Source organism: Aulostomus chinensis, chromosome 9, assembly GCF_037954235.1.
Source record: "Aulostomus chinensis isolate RoL2024-O1b breed Wild chromosome 9, RoL_Achi_v1.0, whole genome shotgun sequence".
Classification (NCBI taxonomy): domain Eukaryota; kingdom Metazoa; phylum Chordata; class Actinopteri; order Syngnathiformes; family Aulostomidae; genus Aulostomus; species Aulostomus chinensis.
Genome location: NC_141328.1, coordinates 4,192,015 through 4,202,689, shown reverse-complemented (window position 1 = coordinate 4,202,689; position 10,675 = coordinate 4,192,015).

Below are 10,675 nucleotides of genomic sequence, written 5' to 3'. Positions count from 1 at the left end.
GTGATTAAAGTATTGACCTCCAACTAAGTTAGCAGAGGGCTAACAGGAAGCAGCCAGCTTCAGTCTCTGGTGTGCACGCTCTGCTGGTGGCGTATTTTTGTTATTTTTTTTGATGTCCTCATTCCCAAATCACCTTCCACTCTATTTGGCACCACAAGATGTTGTCTCTACCGTTGCATCAGCTCAGTGAGCATTTTAAATCTGGACTTTTATTTTATGCTCCCGAAACCTAATCACAAACTCCTGAGAGAAGCATCTCACTCTTAAACGGCTACATGCTCCACTGTGTTCATCAGCTAGCTGCTACCTCTGTCTACACACCGCTGAGGCCGCCGTGTGCAATGGTCTTTTAGAGGGATTTTGCTGAAAACTAATGGAGCTGTGGAGTAGCTGTGGGGAGAAAAAAATAACAGTTTGAGACAGAACCTGTTTCCTCCATCCAGCCATCCAGGGGTTGAGGGGGCTGGAATCTATCCCAGCTGACATTGGGTGAGAGGCGGGGTTCACCCTGGACAGGTCGCCAGTCCGTCGGAGGGCCATCAGGAGCGATTAGGGGCTCGGTATCTTGCTCAAGGACACTTGGACATGGTCACCGGGGGAAGTGAGGATCGAACCAGCGACCCTTGGGTTGCTCGACGGCCCCTCTTCCTCTGAGCGCCCCCAACCTGGTAGTTTGTCGACAGAATATATAAATTATTCAAAAGTATAATACTACTAAATATAAAGGAATACAAACACACATATATATTTTTCTCTGTCTCTCTCTCTTTCTCTCTGTCTCTGTCTCTCTCTCTCTCAAGCCTATGAAATATTCAGTCTGGCACATTTTCTTTGTTAACAAATGAACAGTACCACAGTTTGGAATATTTCAGCACCAAAGCTAATAAAAGACGTGTATCTCAGGACAACTCAACATGAGCCCATGTAAAATGGATGATGCCTGAATGCCGCATCGTCAGGAAACTAAATCAAGGCAGATTTAGAAATTCTGTTGAGCAAAAATGTTCACGCATCAGACACACCAGTCAGTTCTTACATGTGGCACCGAGGCCTCAGCAGAACATAACATGTTTGCACTGGCGTGAAAAGAGGGAGGCGGTCGATTCTGGGATTATAGAGAATTACATCATTATTAGTTATATCTGCAATACCAGCCTGAGACAGAGGCTCTGAGAGATCAAGCAGTGTATTTCATTCCACTCAGACCGTGACAGAGGATATCTGGAGATTGATTTTTAGACAAACTGCCTAATACAGTGTGATAGTACAGAAACTTCCCACGATTACAAGCATCGCTCCGGCTCTACAGTTTCTCAGCGTGACTAAGAGCTGCACCTTCATCTGATCGCCTCGACGCTGGAGCGCTGAGTCAGCCGGCTGAACAGAACTTTAAAGATGAAAATAGGAAGTTCACATTTGTTTTCCCTTTTTATTTATGCAAGAAAGAAACTTTAAAACAGTAAAATCAAACTTTTTTTTGCCTTTGACTGTCAAAATAATACACGTAGCATCAACAACACTATCCCAGTTCATTACAGCAAAGACTTTGTTGGCTTCATTGTCAGTTTAATGTAGCCTGTAGCCTGAGAGATGAAAAATCTATACAGGAATGAAAATGTTCAGAACCCACACAAGCTAGCGCATGTTGTGTTACCAGCAGGGACTTAGCGGTCAGCTTCCACAGTTACGGCCAACAAAAGCCTCCAATCGGTCAGCAAAGCTTGGCCCCACATTGCCAGATGATCCAGAAATCTACAGTTTGCTGCAGTGCTTAAATATCAAATATACTGTCTTTTTTTTTTTTTTTTTTTTTTTTTTGAGATTTGAAACTAAAGCCTCAGCTCCCAGGGCCCCCATATAATCCCCAGACCTTCTGCTAATGTGGAGGTCTCTGTAGTGGAGCATGTGTATCCCGTTCCTCTACAGAGGATTTGCCTCGTAGCCCCCTTTTTGCAGATAGGGCTGTCTGATGGAAGCTGCCCCCATTTGGCAAAGGATGACTCAGAGGCAGAGGCTGTGCACGCCCATTTGCTGATGGGGGACACACACAGGGAGCCTTAGGATCCAAACTCTCAGGTCTTCCTTGGGGGCTTTGCTGACTCAACGGAGATGGACTCACAGAGGCTACGCACCCCCGTTCGCTGACGGAGGATTCACCGAGGAAGTCTTTGCACTCACCACTGGAGGATGCACACAGGTTGGAAATGTATTTGTATGCACAGTTGCAGATGGATGTTCCATCGGTTGAGGCTTCCACCCCCATTTTACTACATCAATGGACGCCATTTACTCTAATAAGTGGACAAATCCAGAGAATGTCAATTAGCACTTTCCCACATAATTTATTTCACGAACCAAAAAAAACATCAATATCCCGCTAACTCAGTGCATCACTCTGGCACTTGAAATATGATGAGCTAAAGATTCAGGGCTGGAGGCAGACACCCATTTATTTTTATAAGGATGCATAACCAGACAGGGAGGAATCAGTCACCCTCCTGTGTCATTGTTCTATCAGCATGTAGGATATATTCATGCATCGCAACAGAATCAAGAAAAAAGCTCCAGCTCATGCACCTGAAACCCTGCAAGAACAATGGAACATAATCACGTGTTTAGAACTGCTAGAGTGCCCATTCTGTGTGTTTCAGGCACGGCGCAAGCAGAACAGGACTAAAACTCACGTCACATATTCTGTCCAGCATTTATAATTCCTATCACACCTTTTGTCTGACATGACAGTGGAGATATAGGAGAGTTACAGCGGCTGATGACGGAAAACAATTAAGCTTCGTATACAACAAAGTAGAAAACACAGTTGGCATGGTGATATCACATCGTCTGTCTCTGCAGCTTCAGTATCACACACTCATGTGTCAGGAGTTCACGTAACTTGATGCCAAAAATAGAAGTAGGTCATAGCCCTGCAAACGCTTTGCCAAAATGATGTTGCTGCGGCGGAACAAGGATTTCTGTGTTTACCGTGCTGGTTGTGCTGCTGCTACGGACAAACATCCACACTCCTCCAAGATTCGGAGTGACCAGCAGGACTTCCCACCCGGTGCCCTCAGCAGGCTCATCATAGAGTTTAGATGGCTGCTGGCACAAAATCCCCATTAACAGGTGGAGATACAAACACACTCCTCATCCCTCACAGATATTATTTACTGTAATCTCTCCTGTCGCAATAAGAACAACATATTCACCTTTCCCTCAAGTTCAGCACTTCATCTCAGCAGCAAACGTGTATGCAAATGTTTCTTCAACGAAGACATTTTCTTGAGTGAAAAAATGTCTTTAAGCAGGAAAATGAAGAACTGTGCCTCCAGTTTCTGACGCTCTCATCCTGCTGACGGTGAGCAGCTGGCGACCTTTGACTTTGCAGGAAACAGCGAGACTCATCCCAGTGGAAATGTAGCCATCTGATTGCTGGGGGAGTTGTGAAAATGAGAAACATGTTCTGTGCACATCCTCTTGAATATGACACGGCAGGTCACAGCGACGCGAAGGTCAGCGACTAGAGTTGGAGAATTCTGAAGCTCGTTGTTCACACATTCAGTTAAAGTGCATTTAACATCGGTGAACATATAGAACCCTGTAGCATCAGAGGGAAGATCTGAATTGATTTACATTGAACTATCACACCTGATGTCATGCAAGCTTTACCCTTCATTTGCACGGCCCTCAGAGGCCTGGTATAATTTATAACTGGAAAAGAGCAGCGGCTCCCAGGACTCAGAGCCCTGCTGACCTTCGTGCAGCCTTCTAATCAGTATTTTACACTCAGAATGGGAGCAGGATATAATTATTGAGCTGGCAGGATAGAAAACAGCTCCGTCACAAATCCCCAGGATCAGGGATGAAGAGCACCAGGTTAAAGGAGCTCCCCTCCTCCGGACTACTAAGATTAATTTGCCTGTAAGGACTAATTCAATATTTTTAAGCACAAGAGTAATATGCAGATTACAGCTGCTTCTGACTCTCCTCTCACCAGTCAAATATGAATCTTAGCCTTTGAGCCAACATGAACAAGGAGCCCTTACAAATGAGACTACCTTTAATTTAATGACAACTGGAGAGCCTCATCTAGCAGCTCCTGAGAGGACCTGGTGTCTCCAGGAGCCCAGATCTCTCCTGAGGCAGCTCCTCAAGCGCTGCTAACACAATTTACAAAATTGTCCATTCCTATTTAAAACTTTCCTCTCAGATAAATTTAGAAATTAATATGATTTGAGTTTAATTCAGTCAGTTTCTATGGATACGCCATTGTTGCAATGTGAAAGCACTGAGGGACATGGAGAGTCTGAGTAAAAGCCTGCAAGTGCAGCGCGTCCACATTCACGACGGGCAATCACGCTGTTTTTCTGTCAGTAGGAGATTCAGCTTGAGGAATCGTGTGTGCGCTCCTTCTTCGTCGTTATTTTTCACAGTCAAAAGGAAAACCCAATGATGTTGACAGCACATATCGAACACCTGAGATCTGATTTCTAATTACACTGACGACGGTGGAGAGGATTAACCATTCTGTTGCAAGTCAATACTGAAAATTGCCTGTTTGTCGAAGAGCTCAAAAGCCACCTAGTCAAGGTTAAAGTATTCAATGAGGCTGCTTCTTGTTCACCCTCTTTTGTTTTCTGATTACAGAAAGACTGAATTCTCCAGTGCACTACTTTTACTTCTGTGCTTTGACAGTGACTGTAATTTCTCATGTTCTTAAATCATTGCATCAGCCTGCTCTGTTGCTGTTGATGCAGCCCTAAAACAGTGGATAGATGGTTCTGTCCGTCGCACAACCCCTTCACTCTCAGAATATGATTAATTTGGGATTATAACATTTTGAAAGTCTAAAAATTGCGGCACAATTTAAATTATTTATCTGCTTTCAAGTGAGCATACAGACGAACTGGATGTAAACCCTTCTGTTCTGTTGTAAAATGAAGGATGAATTGTTCTGATATAAAATGAACAGTGTCATTATCAGATTCTATACATTATTGTATGACAGCATTTGGAGAGTCTAGAAAAGCTGAATCATTGAATAACATTTGTAACATCTGCAAATCTGTATTTGCTAGCAGAGGGCTACCCTGAATTAGCTGTCGCCTAAACTCTTGTTTCTGTTTCAGTTGTCAAATCGTGGATAAACTGTTTTAAGAATGAAGCGACGCCTTTGAAATGATGAATATTATAATACTGCATGAATTATATTAAATTGCTCATCTTCATTCAAGTTAGCAGAGGGCTAAGCAGAAGCAGGTGGCTAGGTGGCAGCCTATTCTGTTGTTCCTGTTTGGGCTGTTAAACCGTGGATGAATAATTTGTCTGTTTGGTCTGGGAACATGTGGGAAGTCTAGAGGAGCCCCATGATTTGATCATTTACTGTGTTAGCTGAGGGCTAACTGGAAGTAGCAGCGCAACACACAAAGCAAGAGCTTGAACCTCAAGGCTGAGCATTTCTATGCGGACGTGATGCACTACAGCTTTAAATTAAAGGGGGGTAAACTATTAATATTCTCCTCTTTTTTCCTCACTTGTGTCAAATGTGAGGAGGCAAAATCTGCTGTCGCTGATAAGGAGATGTCAGCTTATAACTCAGCAGGTCTGTTGATCACTACGGGTTTGATTATACAGTGGCTGTGCAAAATAACAGCTCCCGTCGCAGCGCAATCTGGCCTTCCTCTGTCTGCTCTGTTGTACACCAGGGTGTGATGTTTGGTGTAATTACAGTCAAATCTTTAATAATGAACGAGGCATTTCTGCGCTCTTTGTTCACACAGCAAGCGTATGGAAAAATAACAATTTTCATGTTTTTTTTGTTTTTGTTTTGTTTTTAGCATTTCACCATCACTGATGAGCAAAAAAACCTAACAAATAATCCTGCATACTATTAACATATATGTAAACAACGCTGTGTGGCAGGCAAGTTATCACTCGCCAGATTATGATACATTTCAACTGTGTTGTTCATTATTTTTGTCTTCTCTCCGGCGAGCTACTTGACGTCTTTCCACACACATTCTGACGGTCATTAAAATGTGCTACTTCTCCATGTGCAAGGTTACTCACACCATGCCGACTCCGATATGTGCTCTTGGACACAGTCTCTGCTGGATGTAAATTAGGTGTTGGTTTGAATGTATAAGTGCGACGAAGGAACAGGAGGCCTTTGGTGTCTGTTCTCAGCTTGGCAGATGGATTTCTTTCCCTTTTTTCTCTCCTGTCTTTTCTCCAAGACAATATGGAGCTCCGGAGGAAGCTAACAAGGCCAGTTGGATTCATGAGGAGTAAACGTCACAGTTTGACACATCCATGATAGCATAATTATACACTTGTAAATAACATAATGTAATTAATCCCAATAAACAATCACTGTGATTCTGATCCACCCACCCCATCCCTCCCCAACCCCCCGGAGCCTTTAACAGAATAGAAAAGCAACTCAGAGGAAAAGGATTTCTTGTGAATAATGCACAGCATTATCATCGAAAGTGAGTGAGCACGTGTATAACAAGTGGACGAAGCAGTGACATCAGCCATTGGTATTTATCGAGTCCCATTTTGAAGCCATCGCCATCTTGGCTTTTCAGAGGTATTCAGACGACAATGATGGAGGTGAATCATGACAACAAGAAAAAAGTAAACACTGAAGATGAGAAATATTCAATTCTGCTGCATTTCAAGTGGAAAATATTGATGTAACGAAGTAACGAGTATAAACAAGTAACAAAGTTACTCTACTAATGTAGAAGCCCATTTTTAGGGCCTGAGCCTGCTTCAGGCGAAGACCCTATTCTGTTTTTTCCTCTCAAATTTTAGAATTTGCAGCCTGGAGTGCTTTTTCGAGAATCTGCTTTCAATATGATGCGTGAAACAGTCCAGTCATTTCTCAACTCCGTTCTCGTTGCTAACCGGAACCAAACTGTAAACAGCAAACAGAAGAGGAACTCTTGGCCCAGGTATCTGCTTTCCACATCAAGATGTTCTGGCTGTTAACCCTGGAGGTTACGCGTCGAGATTTCTCTACAGCGAACGGTCAGCAGCACAAAAGAGGAATCCAAAGAGCAAGCTGAGTTACTGTCTCCGTCTACAGCGCAGTGCAGTCATAAGAGAGCGTCGTGTGTGCGGCGTCTGGTTGAACTGGTTGACCACCGCGCGTGCACCCACACATGCACCCTCTCCTTTGACTGAAAGCAAGACGTTCACACCCAAACTGTTGAAACTCACTCTGGGGACGACAAACTGCAGAAGCAAAACCAGGCATGCAGAACTTTGTGCAGCAAAAAGGAAAAACTAACTACATGAATTATTCCTGGCTGTGTCTGCACATGTTATTATTACTTAAATAAAACATGACAAGCAGTACTATAAATGCAAAACATTCACATGCAGTATACCACACAAACAAATGAGGTACTATTTGCTTGAAGGGATGTTCTATGAATATATTCTGTCAATTACTCCCCAGTCAGGAGGGGAGCAGGAAGCATTATGTAAACGCAGGAACTTTGACACCGCTGCTGGTGAGGAGATGGCGGGCAGGCGGGGGTGGGGGTGGCGGGGGCGGTAGGGGGGTGGGGCGGTTGGGTGCTGTAGAGATGAACTGTGGAGCAGTGTGTTGCTTGTGTTGCTGTTGGTGGGCGGCAGCAGCTGTATTTACCACTGCAGCCTGTTGTTTCCTCTGATATAATGAGCATCAGTGCTACTTCAGAGATGATGTCACTCTTGACCTCCGAACAAGAGTGGAGGCTCCTGCCAGCTGGAGATAATAGATAATAATAAACCCTCACGACAGTTGGAACAGTTTCTGCAGCTCTCCACCCATTACACTTTAGTTTTCTACGTGGAAGCGAAGACGACGTGAAGGGACTCTGACAGGATGTTAATCGTTCAGCGCTTGTGCAAATCAACAGGCTGCCATTGTCATCTTGTCTTCATTTTGTTTATTTGCATATTTTATAGAAGGATTGCACTGAATCTTTGCAGTAGATTTCCATGCACAATCTGTATATGCTGCACTTTAACTTCCTAATCGTTCCAACTCCAGCTGACCTTTAAATAAAAACGGATGTTGCTGAACGTGCCGACTTCGATGAGACTAATGCTGCTCTTCAGAGAACACCAGGAGATAAAGACATTCTAATTCCTGTTTTATTTCTTTTATAGTTCGTAAACCCTGCAAATCAGTACAACTCAAACTTGGTTTGTATTCCTTCCACACCTGCGTTCTAATCATGGAACAGTGGGGAGACATTTCCACAGCCAGATTGCTGGGATTCTTTCCCATGTTTGCTGGGCGGTTGGAGCGGCAGAATATATCCCAATGTTGGATACAATGGTAGAGTTCCTGCAGAAAGACTCAATGAAGCCAGCAGCTGTTCTTTCAATGGATCTTTTGTAAGCTGCTAATACACTTCATTAGGTTCTATTTTTGCAGTTCTGTGTGTTGACTGATTTTGCCAGTTCACTGCTTAAAATACAGCGTTGAAATGTCCCCATTTCTCCACACGGGGACCGCATCTGCTCGCCGATGCCTCTCTGCACTGTTCTCCTTATTCCAGTGGAGTGATGCTGAGCTGCTCATTCACAAGTTCCTGTCTCCCTCTGCAGGGCACCAGCAGAACCCTCCTCCTGTTCTGAGGTTCCTCTACACGCTCCCGGAGAACGAGTATCTGTACAATGCTTCATCAACCACCAGCAGGTTTCATGGAACGTTGATCAGTTAGTATCCTCCGTCACTAGATTAGTGCTGATTATGTGTTTCTCATGATGAAAGTTTTCAGTTCTACGAAGAGAATAAAACAGTGGCATTCTTTTGAGTTTCCGCCTCCGTACCGATGACGGATGAGGGCTGGGGGTGTTTGGTTTTTTTGGACTGTCTTCCTACATTTCATCTTTACATCTCATTCTTGTCAGCGCAATATCTGAGCAACGTACTAAAGCTTATTTCTTCAAATGTGATCCACCTGAGACTCTCAGGTAAAGCAGAAAGATTCTAGTGGCCAAAGGTCATGTCCACTGTTTTCCTCTACATTTCTTCCATCTTTACTTGAACCAGTAAGATTAATGAGACCATACCTGCCTCAGCATTTAGAGCAGCATTACACACCTGAAGCCCAGGAAACTGACTCATGTCTCTGAGCTCTCCAAGTGTCTGCAAACAGAGGTCATCTTTATTCCACACACACAGCCTCTTACTGTCGCTCTGCAGTCCACCTGCTTCAATTTTAAACAGGGTTTTTTTTTTCATCTTTTAATGCCATTATTTCCCTCAAACTTAAACGCCCATACCCCAGCCTCTCTACAGCTCAGCCTGACCTGACCTCCTGCTTCCATCCTGGTCACACCACTCATGACCTTCGCAGAGGGCCAACCTGCAGTAGCGGTGACGGTGACTTTGAAAGTTCCAAACACACACAAAACTCCGGAGCAACTCAAAGTTCTGACGTGGTAAAGGGAGGAAACATCGTATCACTTCCTATGGTGTAACTCTCTTTCACGGTTCACAGCTCAAACCTGGCACGTGGATCAGGAGCTAGAAATCAGAAATGGAACCAGTTCACCCAGACTCTCATTCCACCAGAAAAAGAAAAGATAATACTTTGTACGTTGCTAACGTTTTAAATTGTGCTGATTTCTCCTGGGAGGGCCTGATTGCTGTAACCCCTCCAGACCTGACCCTTCGGCTGGGTCTGGTGGGTCAGTGTCTGGGGGCACGAGTGGAGAGGTCGTCCCAGGCAAAGCAGTTTCAATAAGCCAATCAAAGAATGCAAAGATGGTCACTGAAATAATTCTCGCTCAGGTGTCCTGGCAGGGTAGATCAGTCTACGACCTTGATGACGTCGCTGATGCACCAGATCGCGGGGGGGAGGGGGGGAGCAACGCTCTCCCAAGCCTGCCGTCAATCATGTTTTTGATCTTAAATGGGTTGGAAGAGATGACCCATATTTCTGAAAACTACACACGATGAATTCTCTGTAGGCAAGCAAAGTACTTCCAGATTTCAAAAATATAAAGGACTTGGAGGAGAGGGGGCCAGGGGTGGGTGGGGTGATTTTTCTTAAATAAAAACTATCTGCGCTCATGCCAAACATCCCGTCCCTGAGTCTGTTCATTCAGGCTTGACTGATGGAGACCAGGACCACACGCACATGCGTCTAACTGTAAAGGATTTGGACACTTGCTTGGCGTGTAAGTCAAAGTTTGAGAAATGATCCGAGCAGTTTGAGCTCTGCATTCAAAAGTCAACCACCACAAAGGCAAGTTGAATGAAATGCCAAGCTCATCGAGTATTTCATTCTTGTCTGATTCTGACACAATCTGTACGCGGCCCAAACTCATTACACCATCGAGCGCTAAAGGGCGCGTGAGTCATCATGGCATATCTGTATGAGTGGGCCGCAGAGAGAAGCCATGCACAGAGAGGCCCACGTGCTGCTTTTTCATCCGTGGTGATGTCATAACTCAGAGACTTCCTGAACACAAGGTTCATTCACAGAGAGCCTTCCTCCTGACTCGGGCACAAACAAGCCGTCGCCATAACAACCAGAGCCTCCAGGCATCCGAGTCCCCTTCTCGCAGCTCTTTCAGGGAGTGAGGGAGTTTAAAATTCCTGCATGTGTACGAGCACGTGTGTGTAAATAATAGTATGAATTATTACCAGGTTGAGCCTTGTGTC